The 26,129-nt window shown below is 40.5% G+C and overlaps 1 protein-coding gene and 1 long non-coding RNA gene across 2 annotated transcripts in view; one reads left to right on the top strand and one right to left on the bottom strand.

Annotated features, from left to right (window-relative positions):
• Positions 1-26,129, bottom strand: part of LOC126251401 (probable chitinase 10) — a 406,321-nt gene that overhangs the window by 33,083 nt on the left and 347,109 nt on the right. The gene's annotated exons all lie outside the window — the stretch shown is intronic.
• Positions 3,400-4,216, top strand: LOC126251402 (uncharacterized). Its single transcript, XR_007545729.1, has 3 exons — positions 3,400-3,715; positions 3,798-3,999; positions 4,108-4,216. It is a non-coding gene; the product is annotated as an uncharacterized LOC126251402 (long non-coding RNA).

The raw sequence follows: 26,129 nt of genomic DNA, 5'->3' as shown, positions 1-26,129 counted from the left end.
TTCATTTGACAGTCCATGCAACTTGTGACTATTTTAAATGCCTTCTCAAGTAAATTCAGCCTCAACTGTAAACATAACAATTTAGGTAAATGAGAGTGTTCACTAGCCTGTTGCAGGAACCAGCGTACGTATTGAAGATAAGGTGGATAATAACCTGGTCCCATGGTCTGTATTTTCATAAGAAGAAAAGGATGAAGCGTCTGTTCAAGCAACAAGCCCATACTAAACTACGGTGAATACCGAGAACAGTAGCAGTTATTCGCGTACTTGTTTAGATTGTCCTTAAAGTGTAACAGTCCTTATTCAACGTTAGGTGTACGCACCGTCCGTGGTCTGCCAGCATTATCCCTGCTTACCTTCAACGTGCCAGTATTTCTCGTTCGAGCTGGGACTGCAGTAAATGTGAGATAATGTGGACACTTGCGTGCAGTGAAACTTTCGCGGTACAGTCGCTGAGCTCTTCGATTACTGCCTTCAATCGCAACGTAGACAAAGTGAATATCTCGCCGTTCTGCCCGTGTGTAATGTTCCATCTTGACACTGCAGCTGTCATGAAGGCGCTATTACTGCCCGCTGTTTGCTGACTCAGTGTCAAAGAGCATGACATCAGGGCATACTACACATCTCAAACTCGAATTTGTTGTAACAACATTAGACAGAACGACTCTTTTCTTCTCCATTCGTTGTATTACCTCCACATGCTCAGTACCCACACAATATGGGTTTCCGACACATGGTTGCTTGACAGAGTACATTTGTTTTTGTCTCCTGTATCATCGCTGTTAGTCCGGGCACAGAATTTTTTAACACCCTATATGCCGGAAGCCCTTAATTTGCTGTATGATGAATTAAGTGCATTCTCGCAGCATGTACAGACAGCCCTTTCAGTATCAGAGGCCTATATATACACTGCTGGCCACCGTAAATGCAACACCCTGAAGGAAGCATCCGAATCAAGTGAAATTTACACTATGGGTTTGCAGCGATGAGATATGCAACTGATTAGAATTTCAGCGCAGACGCACATCACGCGCGCCTGTGGCGCCACCTGATAGCGCCATTTAAGGCTTGACGATTTCGACGAGTGTACGATCGGCACGTGTGTTTACCTTGTGGTTGTTTCACAAGACGATCAGTTATGCCTCGTAGACAACAGCGAACATCTTTTGATCAAGTATCCGAGTTCGACAGAGGAAGGATAGTGGCTTACCGAGATTGTGGATTATCATACAGAGAAATCGCTAGTCGTGTTGGACGAAACCAAACAACTGTAATGCGGATATGTGACCGTTGGATGCAGGAGGGTACGACGGACCGACGTGGTCGATCGCATTCACCTCGGTGCACCACTGCACGTGCTGATAGGCAAATTGTGCGCATGGCAGTGACGGATCGCTCAGTGACATCCCGAACCATAGCACAGCACACTGCGTCTGTAACGCACCATCCAGTGTCTGCGCGTACCATTCGACGCCGTTTACAGCAAAGTGGTCTGTCCGCAAGACGTCCATTGCTTCGTCTACCATTGACGCAGAACCACAGACTTCTCCGTCGCCAATGGTGTGATGACAGACGGATTTGGACGGCAGAATGGAATGACGTTGTCTTTACTGACGAGGCACGCTTCTGTCTGCAGCACCACGATGGTCGGATTCGAGTGTGGAGACACCGTGGAGAGAGGATGCTGGACAACTGCATTATGCACCGCCACACTGGTCTTGCACCGGGTATTATGGTGTGGGGCGGTATTGGATATTACTCTCGCACGCCTCTAGTACGCATTGCCGGTACTTTAAATAGCCGACGCTACATATCCGAGGTGCTGGAGCCAGTTGTCCTTCCTTACCTTCAGGGCTCGGCCACAGCCATATTTCAACAGGATAATGCGCGACCACACGTGGCACACATTGTCCAAAGGTTCTTCGTCAATAACCAGATTTAATTGCTTCCCTGGCCGGCTCGCTCTCCGGATCTTTCGCCGATAGAAAAGATGTGGTCCATGGTTGCTCAACGAGTGACCCAGATTACATCCCCAGCTGCCACACCAGATGATCTTTGGCAACGTGTGGAAGCTGCTTGGGCTGCTGTACCCCAGGAACACATCCAACGTCTCTTTGACTCAATGCCGAGACGTGTGGCAGCGGTGATCTCCAACAATGGCGGCTACTCTGGCTACTGATTCTGGCAGGAACCACATGTCACAGACGTCTGTAAACGTAATCATTTGATACTTGGTCAACGTGTTATCTACAAAATAAATTTTGTTGTGCTACCTCTTGTCTTTCTTGGTGTTGCATTTACGGTGGCCAGCAGTGTATATCCGTATTGTGACAATATATAATTTGAAATTACAATGAAATGAGTACCCGTAGCTGCATACAGGCGTTGATATAAGTCGACGGAGACAGTTGATAATATGTGCCAGCACCGGAACTCGAACCCGCGATCTCCTTCTTACATGGCAGACGCTCTATCCGTCTGAGCCACCGAGAACACAGTGGATAGTGCGACTGCAGGGACTTATCTTTGGCACGCCTCCCGTGAGACCCACATTCTCAACTTATTGTCCCGAACTATATTCGTAGTGCCCCTGCCCATTATACTCATTACTCGCTGCTTTACTGCCGATTCCCGTAAGAGTGCGGGCAATGTTGGTGCATCCGCACAGGAGAAGATGGTCAAATGGCTGGTGAGCCTTATATATATATATATATATATATATATATATATATATATATATATATATATATATGAAGGGCTCGGAGAGATATAGTCATAAGCCACAACTTTCACGAAATTGAGTTTTCATGTTGCGGCATTCTTAACAATGTCTTCTTCACAATGTGTTGAAAAAGTTCCATTTTACTGCAACAGATGGCAGGCTATGATGGAGTGCAGTTCTATGATGTGCCATCTGGTAGTAGTTTCAGAAGATACATAGTCACAAGCCACGGCAAGATGACAGGTGGGTCAGGAACGTCTGAAGCGTCTTCGGGTCTTCAACGCATATTTGACACAGACAGTAGTGGAAGTAAAGAGCTTTACACTTTGGATCCTGTCAGTGATGAATCTTGGCATCCATCGACCAGCAGATCCAGCTCAGATGATGTTTCGGTAAGTATATAAAACGGTTTATTTCTGGCGATTAATTTTCTGTGGCTTGTGACTGTTTCTCTCAACATTGCCAACGCATTTGACAGCCATCCTGTGTGTTAATGATGCAACTTGATGGGCACATTTATATTACTGCTTAATGGTGCAATAATGTAGTTTCAAAGGCAAAAGATGTGTAAAAAATATTTTCTCATTAATGTGATTTTAGCGAAATTTAATGTTTTGTGTGGCTTATGACTATATCTCACACAAATTCTTAGACTATTTTGCTCTTCATATTATAGCTTGAAATAAGTAGAATAAATGAAGAATCACCCGAAAAACCAAAGCCTTCACGGAAAAGAAAGCGAAATATTGATCAGTGGAAGAAAAATAAAGCAAAACGTCGACGAAATGCTGGTTAGCAGTATAAGTCTTTAAAAACCCACAAGACTGTTCAGGCTGCTACTATAGGAAGTCCCTGTACTTGTTTAAATAAATGCTTCACAAAACTGCTTGGAGAGGAAGAAAACATTTTTCATTCATTTTGGGACATAGGAAACTTTAATGCCCAGAATACTTACCTGATGAGCTGTATGAAAATGAAACCGAAAAAGCGGAGGTTTGTTCACTATTTAAATAAAACTGGTTTAATATTTTGCCTATTTATTTCATTTTGTTATATTTGTCATAATTTCTTTCAGAGCTATCCAAAAATGGCTTCCAAGAAAATATCATCCAGGGATGTTACATTTTCTTATAATGTGAGGGTATGCGGAATAGAAGTCATGATCTGCAAGGAAGCTTCCCTAAGGGTTCATGGCTTACAGATACATGCATGAAGAGTGAGGAATTTGCAACATCAAATGAAGCAGGGATTTGCAGTGCCAAAAGAAGATGGAAGAGGTATGTATGTTACTCTGTGCTATAAGTTAGGGATGTACTCAAACTGAGTACTATACAAATATTTCTATTAGGAAGAGGATGTAAGCTCATCTTTTTTTTTTCTTTCAGGAAAACATGGAAACTACCCACATAAATTTCAAGACGAAGCGGTACAAAGTGTTAGAGAATTTCTCAACGCCATACCGAAATATGTCATTACAGTAGGCAACATAACCCCAATAAAGTGTATTTGGATTGTGATCTCACAACTGCTTCCTTATTTCGAGATAAATACTCAGAATACTGCAAGGAAAAGCAGGTTCCTGCAGTATCTGAAAGTAAATTCAGAGAAATTTTCGTATCTGAATTTAACATAGGCTTCAAATTACCAAAAAGAGACACCTGTTCAAAATGTGATGGATTTCTAATTGCAATAAATAACCCAGAATTATGTGCAGAAGAAGTCACAGAAAAGAAACAACAATATGAACTGCATCTCAAAAAAGCTGACAGAGGACAAAATATGATTGCGTCTTTAACTGCTCCGGCTAAAGAAAATTCGAAAGAGCATCATGTGATAGCAATGGATATGCAGCAAACGTTCCCCACACCTAAACTAACAGTTGGTCCAGCATTTTACAAGAGGAAAATATGGACATATGGTATCCATGACTGTGGATCAAATAAGGGTTATATGTTTCTGTGGAGCGAGGAAGATGGAGGACGGGGTTCAGATGAGGTTGGGAGCTGCTTATTGAAGTACTTGGAGATAACTAATCCTCAGACAAAACATCTCCACATAATCACAGATAACTGCAAGGGTCAGACAAAGAATTGGACTATTATTGCTTTGGAAAGGTCCCTTGTTGCTACCAAAAGATTTGATTCTGTCCAGCATTACTTCCCTGTGGTAGGTCGCACCATGCTACCTTGCAATCGTGATTTTGGTCGCATTGAACGGTATGCAAGAAACAGACGTCCAATAGTGTACACTCCAGATGAATGGGCAGAAGTAATAAAATGTGCGAGTCCAAAACATTTCATTGTAACTAAAATGGAAAGAGAAGACTTCAGAAGTTTGGAAAGCCTGAAGACATTGATCTCAAAGCGTACAGAATCCACGTCTGGAGATCCCCACCATTTCAGTGAAGCTACTCAATTTAAGTTTGAGTCTGAAGATCCCTTCAAGCTAAGTGTAAAGCACTCTTATTCAGACATAGGAGCTTACATGTCAGTGGATATTCATGTCAAAAAGAAAGGAAGGCTAGTCGAACCAAATCCATATCAGCTGCCAATAAAGTACAGAAAGCCACTACCAATTAACCAGAAAAAAATTTATGATGTACTGTCTCTTATGCCATACATACCTGAAGCAAATAAAGATTTCTTTCGGTCATGTACTGGAAATAATGTGTACAATGATGAGGTAGAGGAACTTCCTTGATGTAACTGTATCAATGAAAAAGTAATTTATACATCTCAGATACCTGATCTGTATATATTAAGGTGTAAAAATTATATATTCTGCTTGCTGTGTAAGAGTAGTTAAAATAAATCCTTACAAATTCGTACTTTATGTTTTAAACAATTGTTTGGGAGATATAGTCATAAGCCACCATTGACTACATCTTAATTAGAATCATACTAAAATTAATATTTTATAGCATGCAGAGAGTTGACTATTTAACAACATGCCTCGCAAGTATTAAGCAAGTGTTTGCAGTAGAAATAAAGTTTCTATTTTGTATTAAACATTTTCAGACGTCCGTGGAACTTTAAACTCGCTGTATCTCAAAACTAGTTCGATGTGGCTTATGACTATATCTCTCCGACCCCTTCATATATATATATATATATATATATATATATATATATATATATATATATATATATATATATATATATATAAAGATGGTACCTGTTCTTTCGGACATGTTCGAAAGAACAGATACCATCTTCATATATACAGTATATTGTTTGTTGTAAGATGATTGGGAAACCGACAGTATATTGCAGTTTTCTGAAATTTTCGAATGTTCAGGCAAAAGAGAAATCGGACAGAAATTTTACGGTATTTCTTACCTCCTTTTTGGACACGTTAAAAACTGCACGCTAGGGATGTTTCACCGCTGGTGACCACACGGCAGTTAACGTACTAAACAAAGGAGTAACGTCAGCATATTTTTTTCCACCATTCAGGTAATGTTCCACTGGTGAAGGTAACTGGATATGCTACCAAATTCAGTAGCACACTCTTTAATTAACTTTACTGATATTTTATCGTAATCACTAGATTTTTTTGATTTTAATGAGTTCTGCTGCAGTGAAGGTCATATTCATATCACCGAAGTTATTTGTACCAACTTGCCTGAGATATTCCATGGCAGCATCTACTGAACCTGACAACCCCATATTTTCAATAACAGTTATGAAATGCTTGTTAAAACGTTTTGCAACTCTGCACACATCTGTTACCAATGCATCATATAATCGTAATCCTATCTGCTCCACTTCATGTCTGATTCTCCTCCTTTACTATGTCCCATGTTGATTTTGTGGTCTGCTGCGATTATCTTTTCCTCGTAGTGTATTTGCTTTGATTAACCGAACTTTGTTATTAACTTTAATATGTTGTCGTATGCCTTATAATGAGTTACAGCATCAAAATCAGCCATGTTTCTGGCTGACAGATACAGTTTCCTTTTTGTTTTACATGGTGTCTTTACTCCTTAAGTAACCCATGCCTTCTTTGTTGGCTTCGGTCCAATCTCAGTTAGTTTTACGGTAAAACGGTATTCAAATGAAGTAAGTAGTTTATTAATAAATTATTGTAACTTTCATTCAGGCCATTAGCATTGTATACATCATTTCAGGTAATTTCTTGAAGGAGTGCATTAAAATAATCAATGTTTGGCCTACAGAACATCCTCTTGAATACGGATTTAGTATATTTTATTCCCTGTTAAACATTAACATTTAACAAAAGGAGTTTCATGTCATGGTCTGAGGCGCCTTTGACTATTTTTTGCTCATTAGACCTTTCTACAAAGGCATTATTAGTCACTGTTTATTGGCCATTAGGTATCTTAACTGGGAAGTTTACAGTAGGAATAAAGTTGAACGACAGTGTTACCGAATGTAGTAAATTCTTACTGGAAGAATTTTTAGGAAATCTGCATTAAAATCACCAACAATCACTTTTTCTTTGTTTGCTTTTTTGCTATTAAATGGGCCAGCAAAGATTCAAGGTGATTTATGAACTGATTAATGTTACCAGCAGGTGCTCAGTTTACATTTACTTTTATGAAGTATTTTATAGGAAATTCTACTTCTGTTGCGAATGCTTTCATTTGGTACTCTAGGCAGAATTTAGTAATGTCGATGATCTTAAATTTATGACAGTTGATGATCAATGTGGCAACTCCTCCTACCTTCATTCCTTTGACGGTAAATGGGAGTGATGATGCCGAATTGAGAGGTATGTGCGAGATCATTAAAAAAGGTGTTTTTTCCTCACAAAAGCACGCTCTTGAAACAAAATTCAACAAAGAGAGGAAGCCACAGTTAGACTTGCAATTTTATTGCAATGTATAACAACCCCAACATACAACGTTTAAAAAAAAGACATCACTATCTTATCGGTGATTAATTTTTGTGACAATAATCAGGATTAGAAGGAACAGTATTGAAATCATAAGCTTAGATAATCATCTACATTCCCTTTTAAGACGACATCAATATTAAAAGATTCACGTACAGTTCCAATTCGGTCTGGCAATTACACAAAAACAGCTTCAAAAGTTAACCACCTGAGAAGTAAGGGAACGCTTCAGTCTGATTGGGACCCACAGTAGTCAAACAAGGGGCGCAAAATAGTAACCAGAAATCAGTCGTTTTGAAAATAACCCACAGCAACGGCCATTCAACAGGCCACATAAGTTAACAAAGAATTCCTCACTTTCAATTAATAATTGATGGAGCGTTCGTAGCAAACTCCATCACCTTTTCAACTTGGCAAAAGTAAAGTTCGTCGCACGTTCGTAGTCCAGAACATCACAGCACGCAACATGTTTCCTGTGAGCCAAAAATTCAACGCACTTGAAACCCAGTAGATGAAACCACGGCTGGAGATCATATGCCTGTTGGACAATCTGTTGATGGGTCCCACTTGCCGCTGGGCAGAGACACGTAGCGAACTGCGCCCGTGCAGCGCGTGTTATCCATCACATGTTTGCCTGTTTGCCGCTCGACAGAAATGAGACCGCCAGGGAAAGCAGCACCGCCGAAAGGTGCCATGAAGCGCCCTCTCGTCAGCTGCGTCCGACTTCAACACTGCATCGAAGATAATAGGCGGGTTTTCAAAGTGGTTCGCAGACGTGACGGCCTGTACCGTCACAAATTTTGGTCGACAAACGCGAAATGTTAATCTAAATCCTGCAACGCTTAACACATCTGTACCAGTGCTCATATGATGTTCAGTGAGCCAGATTATGTTAGTTAGATTTGACGATTCTCATTCATCAATGCAGATCTGCAATTAATTTTACTTCTCAGTCCTATTTTGATGCACTAAATACAACTAGCGTTTCGCACTGAGATCAAACTGCATGGAAATAAAATTTCTGCTGATTTCTGAAACTTTTTAACTAACGATTGTTCGTGCGGATGCAGTCTGCCACAAATACACTCTAAGATAAAAAAAAATGACGTACCACGAAGGAATTTTCCGAATGTGAAGGTAATCAGAAGATTTGATGTAGATGTACAGACAAAGAAATGATTACAATTTCAGAAAAATTGGTTGATTTATTAGAGAAAAAGAGCTTCACAAATTGGGCACGTCAGTAACGTGTTGGTCCACCCATATGCAAACTGTTGTTCGACTTGGCACTGACTGGTACAGTTGGATGTCCTCCTGAGGGACATAGTGCCAAATTCTGTCTAATTTCCGTATTAGATAGTCAGAATCACAAGCTGGTTGAATGGCCCTGTCCATAACGCTCCAAACGATCTCAACCGGGGAGAGATCCGGTGACTTTGTAGGCCAAGGTAGGGTTTGTCAAGCACGAAGATAAGCAGTAGAAACAGTCGCCGTGTGTGGGCGGGCATTGCCCTGCTGAAATGAAAGCCCAGGATGACTTGCCATTAAGGTCAAAACAGTGAGGGTAGAATATCTTCGACGTACCGCTGCACTGTTATGGTGCCTAGGATGACAAACAAAGTGGTCCTGCTATGAATCGAAATGGCATTCCAGATCATCATTCATGGATGTTGGGACACATGGCGGGCGACAATCTGGATGGTATACCATCACTGTCCTTGGCCTCTCCGGACCTGTCATGAGGCTCAATTCGAAGTGAGACTCATCACTGAAGACAGTTCTACACCAGTCCATGATTTTCCAGGCCGAATGTACCCTAAACCACTGCAAACGGGCTTGCTTATGTACAGAGGTCAATTGGTAATCGGCGCAAGGTTCAAATGGTTCAAATGGCTCTGAGCACTATGGGACTCAACTGCTGTGGTCATAAGTCCCCTAGAACCTAGAACTACTTAAACCTAACTAACCTAAGGACATCACACACATCCATGCCCGAGGCAGGATTCGAACCTGCGACCGTAGCAGTCGCACGGTTCCGGACTGCGCGCCTAGAACCGCGAGACCACCGCGGCCGGCTCGGCGCAAGGGACACCGTGAGCACAGCCCCATTTCTATGAGCCGCTGTTAGTGGTCCTTGAATTCACTGAAGAATCAGTTTCACGTTGTATCGATGATATTGATGAATCCCGGGCTCTGAGTGCATCTCTGACAACTGCTCTGTTGTTATGTTCGTTCCTCTGTCCAAGTCGGCCGATTCCTTGTTGACGCTGTGTCCGGCCATGATTCACATATTCCTGGCAACAACTTCGAATAGGGGCATCGCTCCTATTTAAATGTCGAGCGATTCGCCGATTACTCCAAACGGTTTCTTTGAGTCCAACTACACATATTCTCTCAAACGCTAACATCTGCGTAATTAGTCACAGGCTCGTCTGCGAGGCATAATTACTGTCCGTTTGGGTGCACGAAATGAGTTTACCCCCTTGTATCGACATGCCCCTGTTTACTATCCTTCCCATCTGCACAGTAAAAGTGCGCCGCAGTGTCACGCATTCATCGATCGGCCACAAAACCTTACAATTTAGCATTCGCCTTCCATACCTGTAGAAATGACAAATTTACATAATTTCGTCGAGGTGCGTCGTTTTCTTTTTGGCGTGTGTGGTTTCGTTTACTTATCGTTTGTTTCAATCTTAACATCCCTCAAAATTTAGTTTCTTTCTAGCCACCGTATACTAAAAAACATGTTTCTGTAACCACTGGTATTCCACTCACGATAGTGCCCTTCCCCAATCTGTCTCCCTAAATTTTCTTCCATTGGCCCAATCAGTTTACCCTTCCCTTTCCTGCTGAGATGAAGGCTATGCCTAGAACAATTGCATCTACTAACAGAATTACATCTACATCTACATCTACGTGATTACTCTGCTATTCACAATTAAGTGAGCCGGCCGATGTGACCGAGCGGTTCTAGGCGCTGCAGTCTGGAACCGCGCGACCGCTACGGTTGCAGGTTCGAATCCTGCCTCGGACATGGATGTGTGTGATGTCCTCAGATTAGTTAGGTTGAAATAGTTCTAAGTTCTAGGGGACTGATGACCTTATATGTTAAGTCCCATAGTGCTCAGAGCCATTTGAACCATTTTTGAACAATTAAGTGTCTGGAAGAGGGTTGAATGAACCAACTTCAAGCTGTCTCTACCTGTAAGACTATCGACCTTTTGAGAGTCGAGAGATTTTGCGTTAATGAAGCAAAGAATGAGAATTGTACAGTAGGTAGTGTATAAGAGTGCCTGCAGGAGACTTTGACTATGTGAAGTTTAATGTTTATATGTAATTAACAAATGTTTAGACGTGAGTGAAGCGGAAGTGCTAAGCTACATGCTTGCAGCGCTTTAGAGGAGATACAAAATTACGCCTGCAGCGAGTGTTGGTTCCTGGATGGGAAAGGTCTAAGCCATCCATTAGTTAGACCGACGCAGGTCCCCAGGAAAACCCAACTCGTAACTGCGCTGGTATAAGTCGCATAATTCGACGCCACGAAGACAAGTAATCATCTCCGTCGCTGCAAAACCGTACGTGTCTTCTAAGCACCTAAACCTCCAGCAAATGTGCTCACGATGACAATACTTAAAATTAATCGTCCATAGTTCTGTATATGAGCTGGGTTGACTAGTTTTTGTGTCTTTCATTCAGTAATCATTTAATTGTTCAAATGGCTCTGAGCACTATGGGACTCAACTGCTGTGGTCATAAGTCCCCTAGAACTTAGAACTACTTAAACCTAACTAACCTAAGGACAGCACACAACACCCAGCCATCACGAGGCAGAGAAAATCCCTGACCCCGCCGGGAATCGAACCCGGGAACCCGGGCGTGGGAAGCGAGAACGCTACCGCACGACCACGAGATGCGGGCAATCATTTAATTGTTATTTAAATGCAAAACGACTCATTTACCCAAAACTGTTCCGAGTAGGGATCCTTTCCTATACTCAAGAGAAAGGAACCGAGACTCCATTGGTGTGAAATATTATTGCGCAACTGAGTGTTTTCCTTCAAATTTAATTTAAATCGTCACTCAAGTGCAACAATTGAAGTAAATGTGGAGAATTGTAGATTGCATTGAAAGTACGTAAAGTAAATAACAATTCTTCTTAATGTGTGAATTTGCTTATTGGAACTTTCTGTCCAAGAAATTACGTAAAGTAACTATTTCAATAAAACTGTATAAAACCAAGTATAAAACCTTTTGCAATCATTTCGATACTTACAAAATTATCATAAAATATTTCTTGTGTATAATACATGTTTTCAGAGGCAGTGTTACTGATCTTGTTTTCGCAATCGGAGGAGAAAACTGGTGATCCCGTCGCAACGAAAAACGCCTTTGTTTTAATGATTGCCACTCCAATCCTGTATCATGTCTGTGGTACTGTCTCCCCTATTTCTAGATAATACAAAATGATCTCCCTTTCTTTGAACTTTTTCGATGTTATCCGTCAGTCCCACCTGATGCGGATCCCACACTGGACAGCAATACTCCAGAATAGGGCGGTCAAGTGTGGTGTAAGCAGTCTCTTTAGTAGATCTGTTGCACCTTCTAAGAGTTCTGCCATTGAATCACAGTCATGATTTGCTCTACCCACAACATTACCTATGTGATCGTTCCAGTGTAGGTTATTCGTAATTGTAATCCCCAAGTATTTAGTAGAATTTACACAGCCTTCACATTTGTGTGACTTATAGCGTAATCGAAACTTAGTGTATTTCTTTTAGTACTCATATGAATAACTTCACACTTTTCTTTATTCAGAGTCAATTGCCACTTTTCGCACCACACCCCACGCCAATAGGTAACTCTGCACCAGACACAGCCAGCTGTTCGGACTTCAAATTAATTCTCCTGCCAGAAAAATTGAAATGAGGTCGATCATAGTGTCTCAGAAAGAATCTGCTCTTGCAACATGACACGTACTACATGAGAACTGGAAAAACAAGTACAAATAAGCACTATTTTTCACTTTACTGGAAACACTTTTATTCGGTAGTGACCCTAGAGGCACAACTGCTTACATCCAAGTTGTTAACCGCTTTCTACAGTATAAATATCATACATTCAAGATTATGGACGTTTTCTGGACGGCCACACAATTAAAATTTGTTGTAACATTATTCTAGAGGTTAGTAAACAGGGAAAATAAGGCAGCACATCAGGAAATTTTTAAGCTGAAAATTGTGTGTGTAAACCACGTGTTTCCTGACACTAAGTTAGTAAGTGGAACTCAAAAATATACGAGAAAGTTGGCGTAATAACAGACATCTAGTAGATTGGGGTAGTAGTAGCAGCTGTGGGCCAGATTAACTTCGCAGAAGAGATAATCCGTACGAAGCGAATGAACGAAAAAGCCGGGCAGAGACACAGCCTCGTCACGTAGCACCGATATGACTGTCGAGTGGTTTCGTGGAGGAGATAAGATAGGCTTGCACGCAACTCTCTGACGTCATGTCCTTGACGTAATGCCGTCTGTAAGAACAACACGAGGCAAATCACGCAGCAGCCAATGCCCATCTAAAGTCTAAATTCAAAAGCAGTGCGTCATAACTTCAGATCAGTCCCACTGACGATCATTCTCACATAACAATGGGAGGAATGCAAGATCCGATTAAAGATCTGGCTGAGTCAGAGGTAGGTTTGAACGCAGGTTTTCCTCTTGTGTAACTCTTTCTTCCACCTTGCTTGGATACAGATAGGATTGTGAAACTCATATTTTGTCACTTAACGTTTTTTCTTTTCCGTGTGTCTGAAGTATGTTATGTGATCACAGAAAAGAGTTGTCATTGATCTCTTTGGTTTATTCACAACATTCGGATTCCCTTTGCATTGGAATAATGACGGAGACAGATGACTTTTACACTATAAAAAATACCGTCTTTGACATTTTAGGGAACAGGTTTAGCCCCTGTACAAGCTTTAGCTTCAGATCCCAACTAGTACCATAAAGCGTAGTTTGTCAGCAAGGTGAGAATGTAGCAGTAATCTACGGAATTGTACTGGTCTTTGTTACATAGTAGTGAGTGATGCATAAAATGTTTTTCGTGGTGCTGATAGTGGTCATTGTTTTACAGTGACCTCGGGTCTTAAATTATGAAGCGATACATGCAATAGAAATTATCGACCGCAACGACTTCGAATGCGGCTCTACACTGTTTTCTAATCTCTATGGCATTAGAAAACGGAAATGCAATCCGAATCTATCTGCACCATGTTGTAAATGGATCGTTGGTAAGAAATCATTTGATTTGGCAGATAGTTAACAAATGAAGTGTGTCATTAAATACAAAAATTATTTACAGCTCTGTACCTACACTATCTATCTATGATGTAAAGTTGAGATTGTAATTATCCTCTCTCTCTCAGACTGCGTGGATATGAAACCCGATCTGTAAACCAGCCTGAAGAAATTATAGCGTAGGCTTTCAGATTTTTTTCGCGTAACAGACCAAAATTGCAAATTGTATTAAAGTAAAAGATTTTGAAAGATTATGGAGTACAGACGCAAGTAACATCACACATTTTTAAGGTGAAGCTACAAGCCCCTCAACGAATCCTTTTAGCGGCTGCTTATAGATTTCGATGTTCGATGTACACAAAATCGTAAAATATAACGAAGTGCTACGTCGTCTTCAAACTGCTCGTTAAAATATTCAATACATTCAGTCTTTATTCTAATACTTGCCCTTTTGTGTTTAAAATGAATGCACGAAGTGTAGATCAAATCACCGGCTTCTTCAACAAGACATTTATTTCGCCCATGTGTTTGACCTGAGAACAGGAAGAAGGTGGAAGGGACAACAAACAACTGAAACATTAAAAAATCACAGACTTCTTCAAATGTGATCTAAAGAAATAACACTATTCACTTTACGAAAGTCAATTAAAAAATGCGTCAGAACAGTTTATGCTGACGTACAATGTGTTCGTCAATTGAATATCTACCTTTGAGCACATCCTGGCCAGAAAATAAAAGAACCTGACTTTCTTTTAAACATACAGTCTGTGAAATAGTTACTACCGTCGTAAATTAAACTCAATGAAATTGTGAGGTTTGTCACTTACGTAAACGTCTTAGAAAATGCTCTACAATTTCTCTCAGGACGTTACGGGCAGTTATGCTTAATATTGTATGTCACAGATTCATTCTGTAATATGACGAGATGTTTTGACCAAGTATTGCAGATGTTTCCTTTGGACAACTCCTCAGTCCGCTTCCAGGAAGACATTTGATGATTCACGTCGATAGAAGCTTCGTTTTGGATTGTGAATGTGAAATTAATTGCGAATATACGAGATACGCTCAAGAAGTAATGCAGTACTTCTTTTCCTTGGACAGTTTAGACTGAAGAATGCGGAATGTATAGTGGGACGCTGTGTAATATTCCCACTTCAGCCCTTGTAGTTTCATGAGATTTAGATAGGTGGCGGCTCTATACGTAGCCTTCAAAATGACGTCAGTAACGGAGGTGCGGTCCAAGAGGAGAGCTGTCATTGAGATTCCTTTGGCGGAAAACCGAGGCATCGTAGACGTTAAACAGACGCAGAATATCTACGGAGACCTGGCAGTGAACAAAAGTAGTGTCGCAAACTTGTCCGACCTTCGCATGCTAGCCGCCTGCACGAAGCTGTGACTCCTCAATCTTGGAACGTGCAGTTACCCTCATTCGACGGATAAGTGACCTCACCGCTCAACGGGACGCCTGACAAATTTGCACCCTCGAGAGGAGCTCACAAAACTTGACTGGACTGATCTTCCTAATTCACTCTACAGCCCGGATCTCGTACCTTTCGCCTTCCATCTGTTTCGCCCAACGATGAATGCACCCTGCGGGAGCAGTACGCGTTTGATTGGGAGGTTATTGATGGTGTGATGCAAGACATTGTCTCCGGCGTCGACCACTCGAGTGGTAGCATGCGGACGTACGAGCCCTCCCAGCAAGGAAGCGTACGGCCGTTGCATTGGGCGGATTTTATGTGGAAGAATAGGGTTATATAGCCGAACGTCTGGGGAATAATATGGTGTATTGGTATCCTGAGAAAGACCAACCTGCTTTCAGAAAAAAAAGTGTGTTGCATTACTTAGCAAACGCCCGTCTAAAATAGCGAAGCGTATGTTAGTATTAATACGTGTTCTCAGACACCAGTTCGTTTGGCAACGGTAGTCAGCATTGTTCTCTGACACACTCATATTACGTTTACCATTCGTAGATCAATTTAGCATGGGCCCATTTGAAACTCTACGTCGTACATCATCGGACTATACCGTTTGGAAATGACTGTATATTTTTTCGACAGTGGCACTTGAATTAGAGTAAACTCAATAATAGCAGTGATGTTTACCAGCAAAAAAGAAACACACATAGAACACTGTGGTACAAGACCAAACGATTTTATCAAACAGATCAGGACCCTCTTTTTTCCTTCTTATCTGAGAATTCCAAACGATGGTCTCAATATCAGGGAAGAAGGTCCTAGAAAGAATGTGCCTCCCTGGTACAACTATGTTAAAGCTTTCTTTTTTCATTTTTTAGCACATTTCCTCTGGATACAGAACAATGTGGTCTTTTTAGGTCTTGTTTCGAACATTACCCAACATTGTCTGTCGAAGTTGACGTCGGAGATGGACCTGAATGTGAAAAGTAGAAAAATAACATGTCTTCAGTAATTTATAGTGGCAGCTTCTGATGAATTTGAATTGGAGCGTTGCATTTCTTTTGCGACTCACCATCAACACTGTTTTTCACTGTGGATTACCGCACATCGTACATCACAGCAGTTTGTACTCGCGCTTCATCACTTCACAGTGTGCCGCGCGGGGTAGCCGTGCAGTCTAGGGCTTCTTGTCACGGTTCGCGCGGCTCCCACCCCCCTCCCCCCGTCGGAGGTTGGAGTCCTCCCTCGGGCACGGGTGTGTGTGTGTGCTGTTCTTAGCGTAAGTTAGTTTAAGACAGAGTAATTAGTGTGTAAGCCTAAGGACCGATGACGTCAGCTCTTTGTTCCCAAAGAACCTTACCACAAATTTCCAAAACTTAACTGTGGAGCCGTGGTTGATGAACTGCAACGAAAGTAGTGATACATAACGTTAAGATACTATTACTTGATCAAATACGAGGATGTTACAAATAAATATTACTTATCACATTGTCAGTGAAACAACACTCCAACAGATGCAAAAAATGTTGTATCACATCTAAACGACAGCAACAGCAGAACAAATGAAAATATTTTATCATTTTGCACGTATGTCCTTTATCGTCCTTTGAATGTGAGTTTGTGTTTTGTGTTCAGACGAACTATAAGCTATATGATGTCGAGTATTATACACTGACCATAAAATAGGTACTTGGGTAAACAACGGCTAGCGTGGTACTACGATGAAAACAGCGATAAATCATATACACACGTAAGAATCTAGATCAAAGTGCGGCTTACAGCTGAGGGAGGCATGAAACATCGTATCCGCGAAGGTGAAGCCGCGCCAGAATGAAAACAATGCCATGATGCTCGAGGTTACGCGGTGGTGACGTCATGACCGACAACACGAGCATCGAAACAAGAGACGTACTGTAAACAAGGCAAGTCGCGTGACCACAGCGCTGCCGTCGAGGGGTGTACGAGGCAGGCGCGTCAGAAATTAAAAAATGAAAATCGTGTTTTTTATAATTTGGCACCTGAACATGATAAAGTGATCCTAGTACTACCTTCCGACACCTTTTTTTACATTACATTAAAATTTATTGTCACTGAAAAAGAGAAATATTTAAGCTTTCAGGAAAAGTTGTTTTTTCGCGTTACTCTATATTTATCACGCCAGCTTTGTCGCACAGCAAAATAGTTGTATACGTGCCTTCAGTACTATATGTTGATGATGTCTGCAAATTTTCTGCCCAATAGAGTCAGTAATAGTGAAGAAATAAATTAAATTTCACGTCTGATGCAGAACTTTTACCAAATAATCACCCGAAATATAGTAAGCGACAAACTTTTGCTCTGTAATTTTTTTTTTTTTTTTGAGGGTGTATGCGAGAAAAGTTACAGAAAGGTTTGAATTTAATTTAGTAGTTTGTTCGAATGCGATTGGTGCAACCGTTTGTCCTTTATGAGCTATGCATTGTACAGTTCGCAGGCGCCGCGCTCAGTCAGTGCGGCCGTCTCCGTTGCAGATGTGAGCTCGTTAGTGGGTGTTGTACAGCGGCGATTTCAACATATCTTAAGTTCATCTGTAAAGGCGCTTGAAAGACTAGTTGTTGATTATTAGAGTAAGTATGCGTTTGTAGCATTCACTTTTTAAGTGCGCATCCAATAGCATCTCATGGTTTCTTATTTTATATATTCACCTATTTCATTAGCATCACATACGGCTGTCCTCATTATGTCATCCACGGATTCAGCGAGCGAGGTCGACGTGTCAGTTCTGAGTCCACCAAAGAAGCTAGCAAAGAAGAAATCATTAAGTTCTTCTGAGAAGCACATGGTGCTTAATGTGTATAAAATGGAACTGTTACATCCAGAGCAGTCGATGAGTGACATAGTTTCGAAAACAGCTGCAGCTACAGGTGTTGGACGCTCTTCAGTGTATCGTGTTATAAGTGAGTACAAGGCCACACACTCTTTGAAGTATCCCAAGAAAGGAAAATAACGACAGAAACTTTCGGAAAGTTTTGATGACTTCGATAGAAATGCGATACGAAGGAAAGTACTCGAATTTTTTTTTTTCGTAACGAATTGCCAACAATTGACGAAGTGCTTACAGTCGTGAACGAAGATGCAGATCTGGGCAATTTTCGGAGAACTACATTTTATAAGTTATTGAGAGAAATGAATTTCAAATATGTCCGGCATGGGCGCGATTGCATGCTAATAGACAGGGATGACATCATTTTATGGAGGCAGCGTTATCTTCGAACCATTAAACGGTTGAGAGATGAAGGCAGACCCATTTACTATTTGGACGAGACGTGGGTGAACGCAGGACATACCCGAAGTTACGTCTGGGTAGATGACACTATAAATTCCTCAAAACAAGCGTTTCTGTCCGGATTATCCACCGGAAGCAAGGGCCCATCAGGTAAAGGGAAACGTCTGATTATCGCACACATTGGCAGCAAAGCAGGGTTCGTTGAAGGATGTTTTTGGACTTTCGAATCCAAGAGAAGTGGAGATTATCATGAGGAGATGTGCGCCGAAACCTTCGAGAAGTAGTTTCAAGATGTTCTTCCTTGGCTTCAGGAAAATGCAGTTATTGTTCTTGATAACGCACCGTACCATTCTCGGAGAAAAGAAAAAGTCCCCAATGCGAATTCCAATAAGCACGAAAAGTGGCTAAAATCTAAAAACATCGATTTCTAAGACGGTATGTTGAAGAAAGAACTTTTAGATATAGTTAAAAATCACAGAACAGCGCACAACGAATACGCAAGAGATGAAATGGCGAAGAATGCATGGGAAACTGTTCTTAGAATTCCTCCGTACCACTGTGAGTTAAACGACATCGAGTTAGTGTGGGCCAGAATCAAAGGCTATGTTGCAGCGAAAAACAAAACATACAAAATGCCGGAAGTTAAATTACTGCTAGAAGAAGCTGTAAGAACAGTGACTGCATAGAATTTGAACAAGTGCGTCCTCCATGTCGTAGAAAAAGTGGAAACTCAAATGTGGAAATTAGACTGCATTATAGAGGAGAGAGAGGAGCGGTTTGTTATAAACCTCAATGAAAACAGTTCAAGTTCGACAGAGTGAACCTTGTTTCGTCCTTTATCATTATTATTACTGGTATTGTCATTATAATTAACAATTAATTGTGTTTGAATAGAGCGTTTTGTTAGCAACCTGATTGAAAATAATCTGCTTCGACAGAATGAACTCAGTTTAACATTATTGTTAAATTTATTTCGTACATTGTTGCCCAGGTTTCTCACGGTCCGCTGTGACAGCACGGCAGCCAGCCGAACGCCGCCAGCTGCAAAGCGTGCGCCAAGGATTTTCCACACCCCTACGTATCACGTGAAAACCGAATGCTTTCTCTGGAAACGAGCGTAGTCGCTCACGTGACACTGTTTATGTTTCGTCCCAGCTCTCGGTGAATAGACTTTAGTACCAAGCCAAGAATCGATAAGAACTCTACCGAATACTGGATAACCTGTGTACGCGGGAACCCAAATGTTAAACCAAATATGTAGGCTGCTATTCTACTGCCTCTTCCCACTATCGGTATCTATTTGATCCGAAATATAAAAAGACTGTGATGCTTATAATTGCTATTAAAACTGATTATTAAAGATGTTTTTATTGAAATTTCAATAGACCATTAGAGTATTTTACAAGTTCACGCGGTATAAAACGATTTTTAACTGTTTACAATTTGAGACCTAGTTTGAGAGAAATTCTCCTGAAAATGTTTAGAAAAAATTGAAGCTTGATCATGGCGAAATTCCATAAAGTGTCAATTCAGTACAACGGACTCAGAAGCAAAACAAATTCTTGTGACTTTGTCTGCACTTCTCCTTCCTCTATAACTGAGTTCTAGTCGCAAGACATCGCTATCATTGCGCTGGAAGTTACCCTTACCGAATTACTTCCTAAAGTAGCACGAAATGATTCCCTTATGTCATAACACATGCCATATCATCCCACATCTTCATCTAATTAGTGTTCTATTCAAACTATTTTCGTTGCCGGTTCCCCAAAGGTCCATTTCACTTATCTTGTGACTCCATTCAATTTTAAGCTGCTCCCTCTCAAACTCTTCTCGTGTTTTCCAGGTTACCCATAGTCTATGAATCACTTCCATGTAAAGTTATGACTCAAATTTATGTTTATATTTTTTTCTCTTAAATGAAAGCTTATGTTTGATACTAACAGCCTTCCTTTGGTGATAAATATCCTCTTCACATGTACCTTATAATCTCCTTCTTCCGTCAGTCATTCATGTTTTGCTTCCGACGTGTTAGGGTACCTTCGCTTCTTCTACTACCTCTCCTATGTCGTCCCTCGTTCTTTAGTTTACGCTACATTTTGTGCCGGATAAATTGTTCATTTCATTCAACAGGTCAAGCGTAATTCTTCCACGCATTCACAGAGGTCAGCAATGTCATTAGCGAATCTCCTCCATTTGCCGTGATTCTGAGTGCACTTCTGAATACGACTTTTTGTTTATTTATTGCTCCTCCGATATACCGGGTAGACAGTAGAAGAAACAGACTGACATAATCCTGAGGTGACGGTCTTCCACTTCTATTGTTCCCTCATGGTTTCTGTACATGATAGACTATTCCCGTTTTTCTCTGTAGCATATAATTATTTTCCTGAGAATTTAGAGTAGCTTGCACCAGTTCTCTTGGTAGAATATTCTGATGATACCTTATCAGACCCTTGTTCAGAATTAAATAAGCGTAAACACTACCATCTGTATCAATTCGCATCAAAAGTCTCTGAAACATTGCATTGCACAACATAAATAGCGCTTGATTTTCTTATTCAGTCCCGATTAAGAAACGACGTTCCTTAGTTATGATTCTCAGCTCCATTCATAGTTGATGTTTATGAAATATTCATTTTGAATACTGAATAATATAATCAGCACTGTTGATGAACATCAAAAAGTTAGAATCCACTAAACAGCTTACTGGATCCTAAACTACACTTTCTCATATGCTCTCTTTCACTTTTATTTCCAGACGAATTTCTAAACAGAGAAGCCTAAGACGCTACACTATGTCTCCAATTTCATAGATTCTAAAAACTAATTTAAATAATCTTTTGGTTGTTTCCTCTAAGATACTGCTTATTCTGAAAGATTGTTGTCTGTCTTTCTGCGTTGTTTGTTCGCAAGTCTTCCAAAGTTCTGTTAAAGTCTGACTCTAATACTCGATCCTCTTATGTCCGCCCCAATTCGACTCCTATTTCCTCTGCCACGTTATAAAACGGTTCTTTTTTTAAAGGTGCTCAATGAAATCTTTCCAAATATCCACTCTCTACATTTAACAGTATAATCGTGGCGCCTTTTCTTTTAAATTCTTCTAAAGTTTAGACTTTTGCATACGCTGAATGTATCCAGATGACCATTCTTTTTTCCGAGTTCTTCACATTTTCTTGAAGACTACTTTTATTAAATGAGTAATACCGAGCAGTAGATAGTGTCTACTTGGGTGAATATATCCCGAAAATTTTACGAAACTAGTTTTCTCATCATAATGAAGGCACCAACAACTGTCGATTCAGGGTATTGTTCCTATATTTTAGTGGTATCAAATGCGATAAACTGTTCAGTTAATCCAATAAGGTCAAACCATTATGCGGATTTATTATGTTTTCCCCCCATGCATCCACATTCATATAATGTGATTATCATCCGATTCCTGCAGCGATCTAAGTAGTATGATTTCTTCAGCGTCGGTAGTCTCTCACATCAGAAACATTTTAACCTTGGTGCTTTGTAGTAATGCATGGTAGCAGGTACGTACTGTTTTGCTTCGTAAGGTGTCGTGTTTTACTTGAGAATCAATCAGCAAGTCCGATTATAGATCGGTAAAGGAGTTCTCGTTGGCGGTACAGTAAGTAGCCTTATGTAAGAGAGATATGCAGGTAAGTCTAAGACGGAGGAAATTTTGATCAGTAAATTGTTTGTACATATTATCCGGGAGACCGATAACGCGAAATGAGGGGCAGCTACAACGCTCTTGTGAAACTAAGTAAACACCTGAGACCTTTAGACTGCAGTTTCAGCAATGAACAGTTCCCTGAATCCAGATGTAGATACGAATTCGCTGACGTATCTCGATTAAGTGTTGATTTTCTATGTTTGGTGAACATTCCACTTGTTTATATATTCCGAGAAAGAAAATGCTGACCTTAGCCACCGCGTAATGCCTTTAGCACGTGCCTGCTGCCACTCCACTCTATAAGGTACCTGCAGTCTGCTTAGGAGTAGAAATGTCTCGCATTCGGTGGTGCACTGCAGGCAAAATCTACTCTCTGAAGGCTTTTCCAATGTGAGAGGACTGGAGCGAAATGAAAATAGTATCGAACCACCGGCTATCAAGGGCCCTTTACCCTAAAATAAGAAATAACAATTAATGACAATTGAAATTTTGTCGGAAGATTTCGGATTCCCCTTATCCTTTCAGGAGCCGCGAAATCCTTAAAGTAGTTGGAGAGTTGTTAACAATTGATATACTGCACAAAGCTACATCAAGCTAATAGTACTGCAGGATAATAAACTAAACGAAATTTACGTATTCACTAATGAAGCTGAAACATATTCCTTCGAAAATTAGCTCTGAAGACCCTATGATATTAATGTTTAACTGCCCAATAAATTAAATGACGTATTTCATTTGATCCCATTAAACATATCCAAACAAAGAAAAATAAGACTTACTGATACATGGTAAATTAGAAGGCAGTGTTATTCCGTTCACAAAGATATGAGGGTATAAAATTTTACGTAAAATACTAAGTAAAAACAAATTTGTTAAGTGTAATGTTCTAGTATCCAGTTGCAGTTAGAATAAGTTCTACCTTCCATATTCCGTATCTTAGGTCCAGTGAAGGTGACTAATGATTTCACAGTTTCGAGGAACCAAAGTCTTTAGAAAAGTAATTGTGTAAGAAACTGTAGATGAACTGCAGTTTCTTAGTGAAATGTACCTCATGACCTCTGCCCTATCATCAAGCTCGATCTTTTATGGATTGTTGTTTAAGTGGATAAATTCGCCGACACTTTCGGTAAGACTTACGATAATGTTTGTAATGTATAGTCTAGCTGATGATTCCATCTTGCACATCATTTACCAAGGATTAACTAAGTGCTCTTCTTCAGGTTTTGCTAGCAATGACTTCGTGCTACCTAAAATGCAGTCTGCGAGCACAAAGCTGCTCTGAGCACATGGAGGGCTGTTTCTGGCAATCTGACAACATGCTACTGAAACAATAACACTTTACTGACAAATGCGATTTTCACGAAGGGCAGATTTCTGTGACTCGGAGGCTGGGAACGAGCATGTCGGAAACGGTGAAGATGGTCACCTGTTAACGAGCTGCTGTTCCGAAAAGAAAAAAAACCATGAGTAGGCAACAACATATGGGACGTCTACTTTTCATTGCAAGAAAGTGGAGGTCGGAGGCAGAACAGATGGCAGATCTGACGACAGACTGTAATGCTGGTGCAGTTAGAGGTGTTCCGGAGCAGATCTTCGCGCTCGCGTTGTTGAACATGGGGTTGCGGAGGAAGTGTTCCCATGTTGCTGCGGTGCGGAAGTTTTGCTCGGAAATCCTTACACAACCTCTATACAGTGCCGATCTCTTCACACGCGATTTCCTTACTTTTGGAGCCCTGAAGAAAAACATTCGTGGCTTTGCTTCGGACGAAGAGAGCATGCCTGGGTGCAATCACAGCTTCGTAGGAAATGCAAATATTTTTGTGTGAAGGTATTGAACGTCTTGTCTCACAGTGAGATAAATGTGTTAACACTTATGGCGGTTACTTTTTGAAATAAAATACAGTTTACTTAATTTTTCCATCTGTCTCGTTTTCGTTTGACTGCCGCTTAGAACTAAAAGAAAATCTCCAACGTAAATAAAAACTACAGTCCTTTCATTGACATGGGTCCAATAATTTAAGAGAGCTACACTGTTTCGTAATCGGATAGCCAATACTTTCTTTTGCATGTTTTAAAGACCAGTCGACAGTCGACATTACTTCAATAATGTTTCGTCTCGAGTAGTCGAATGTGTCGGATTTGGCCTTTCACAAGGAAAGAGGTCGGTAATGGAGACTCGCGAAACCAAATTAACGGCAACCAGACGGATTTGCTCTCGGACCAGCAGCAACGTCTGTTAATGTCTAAGCCACAGAGCTTTCTCTCATGTTGCCGCTGCCTGTATTGTACATTAACAGACTCCGTCAGCTGTTATCTCTTACCAGGTAATGGACCTACACGATAATACACCGCAGAGAGTAGTGATATCACCTGGAACTCTTTTCTTTTGACGCCTACGCTTTTATACGTGATGCGAGATCTTTGAAAATTTTTATTTATTCCGGTTTTTCCACAACCTGCGCATTAATTCAGTTCATAGCCCGGCACGAGTCAAACTCCCTTGCTCCTATCAAATGTCTATTACAAACGGCGTTCAGCTACTCTCCTGCTGCTTTCTACTCTATGTGGCTTGATTGCAGGATAATAAGTTTACGCTGTATTTTCTCAATTTTGATGTCGAACTAGCTGTAATTCTCCTTTGCGTTAGCCCCCAGTACGTTTATTTAACATCTCGTTTACTTTAACCCTCACTGTGAGGACAGTTCGTTCTTATCGTTCAGAAACTCTACTACATTTTACTTTCTTTCCGGCACTAGAGCTAACTCATCTACGAATCTAATCCTTCGTTCAGTTATCTGTCAGCTTTATGCCCGTAATGTATTTCCTTTTTAAATTCTTTATTCTGTATTTGATATACAAACTAAAGATCGCAGGTGATAAACAATTTTGTAACGATTAATTCTTGTTTGTATTATCACTTGTATCATTTTGCATTACTTTATAAAGATTATCGCTTGTGTATCTATGTATTTATCTGCGTTATTTTCTATACCTCGTATTCCATTTTACGTTGCTGAAGAAGACCAGAAGCTTCTTGAACGTACCTTGGTTTCTCTTGGCTCTCCTTTCCATTACGAAGCTTTTGATAACGATTCCCGGAAGAATTCACTACACAACGTATTTGCCGTTCTTAAACCTGCTCTTTTGTGCGTTATTCTCAGTTGAAAATCAAGTTGTGAGTTATCTGATTACGTGGCAGTTTTCATGTTTATCTGGACTTGCATTTTTAAAGAATGCGAACTGGCTAGAACATCTTGACAGCAGAAATTCCTGAGTGTGTATCTCTTGGAAAGAAATGAGTCACCTCCTGCGAACTGACGCGTCAAACGTCTTGCTAATTGACACATATGCTAGTTTAATGGCGGACTCTAGTCGCCGTCGAGAAATGTTACAGAAGCTAACGCATTAAGAAATAAGAGAATAACAAAAAACTCAAAGAGGAGGGGAATTTGATGGGTGTGGAGGACAAAGAGGAACGGTTAGTTTTTGAGGTATTAGTTTTCCAGGTTTAGAAAATAAATGTTCACATAACTGCAAATGTATTAACGTGAACATGGTGACGAATAAGGCAGACATTTGTGGCCCGTGTTGCATCGGAAACACACAGTTAGCGTCGCTAAAGTGATGGAAATATTTAACAGTAAAACAATGATTCTTGCAACTGATAAAGACAAAATATATTGAGTGTCGAACACAAATCATAACAATAGCTCCATAGACAAGTTTTTCTCTGTAACATCAGGATTTCAAAGGAAGTTCCTCAAAATCATTTGCATTCTGGAGCAGTTATTACATTAACAAGAACAGATACACGGTTCTTGTACAAATTTCCACCTAGATTAAGAAAAAGATAATTTATTTTTCTGCACAAATTCATTTATTTTTCCAAAAAT

This window comes from Schistocerca nitens, chromosome 4, assembly GCF_023898315.1.
Source record: "Schistocerca nitens isolate TAMUIC-IGC-003100 chromosome 4, iqSchNite1.1, whole genome shotgun sequence".
In the NCBI taxonomy this organism is placed as follows: domain Eukaryota; kingdom Metazoa; phylum Arthropoda; class Insecta; order Orthoptera; family Acrididae; genus Schistocerca; species Schistocerca nitens.
This window is presented reverse-complemented; position numbering and strand designations above follow the sequence as displayed.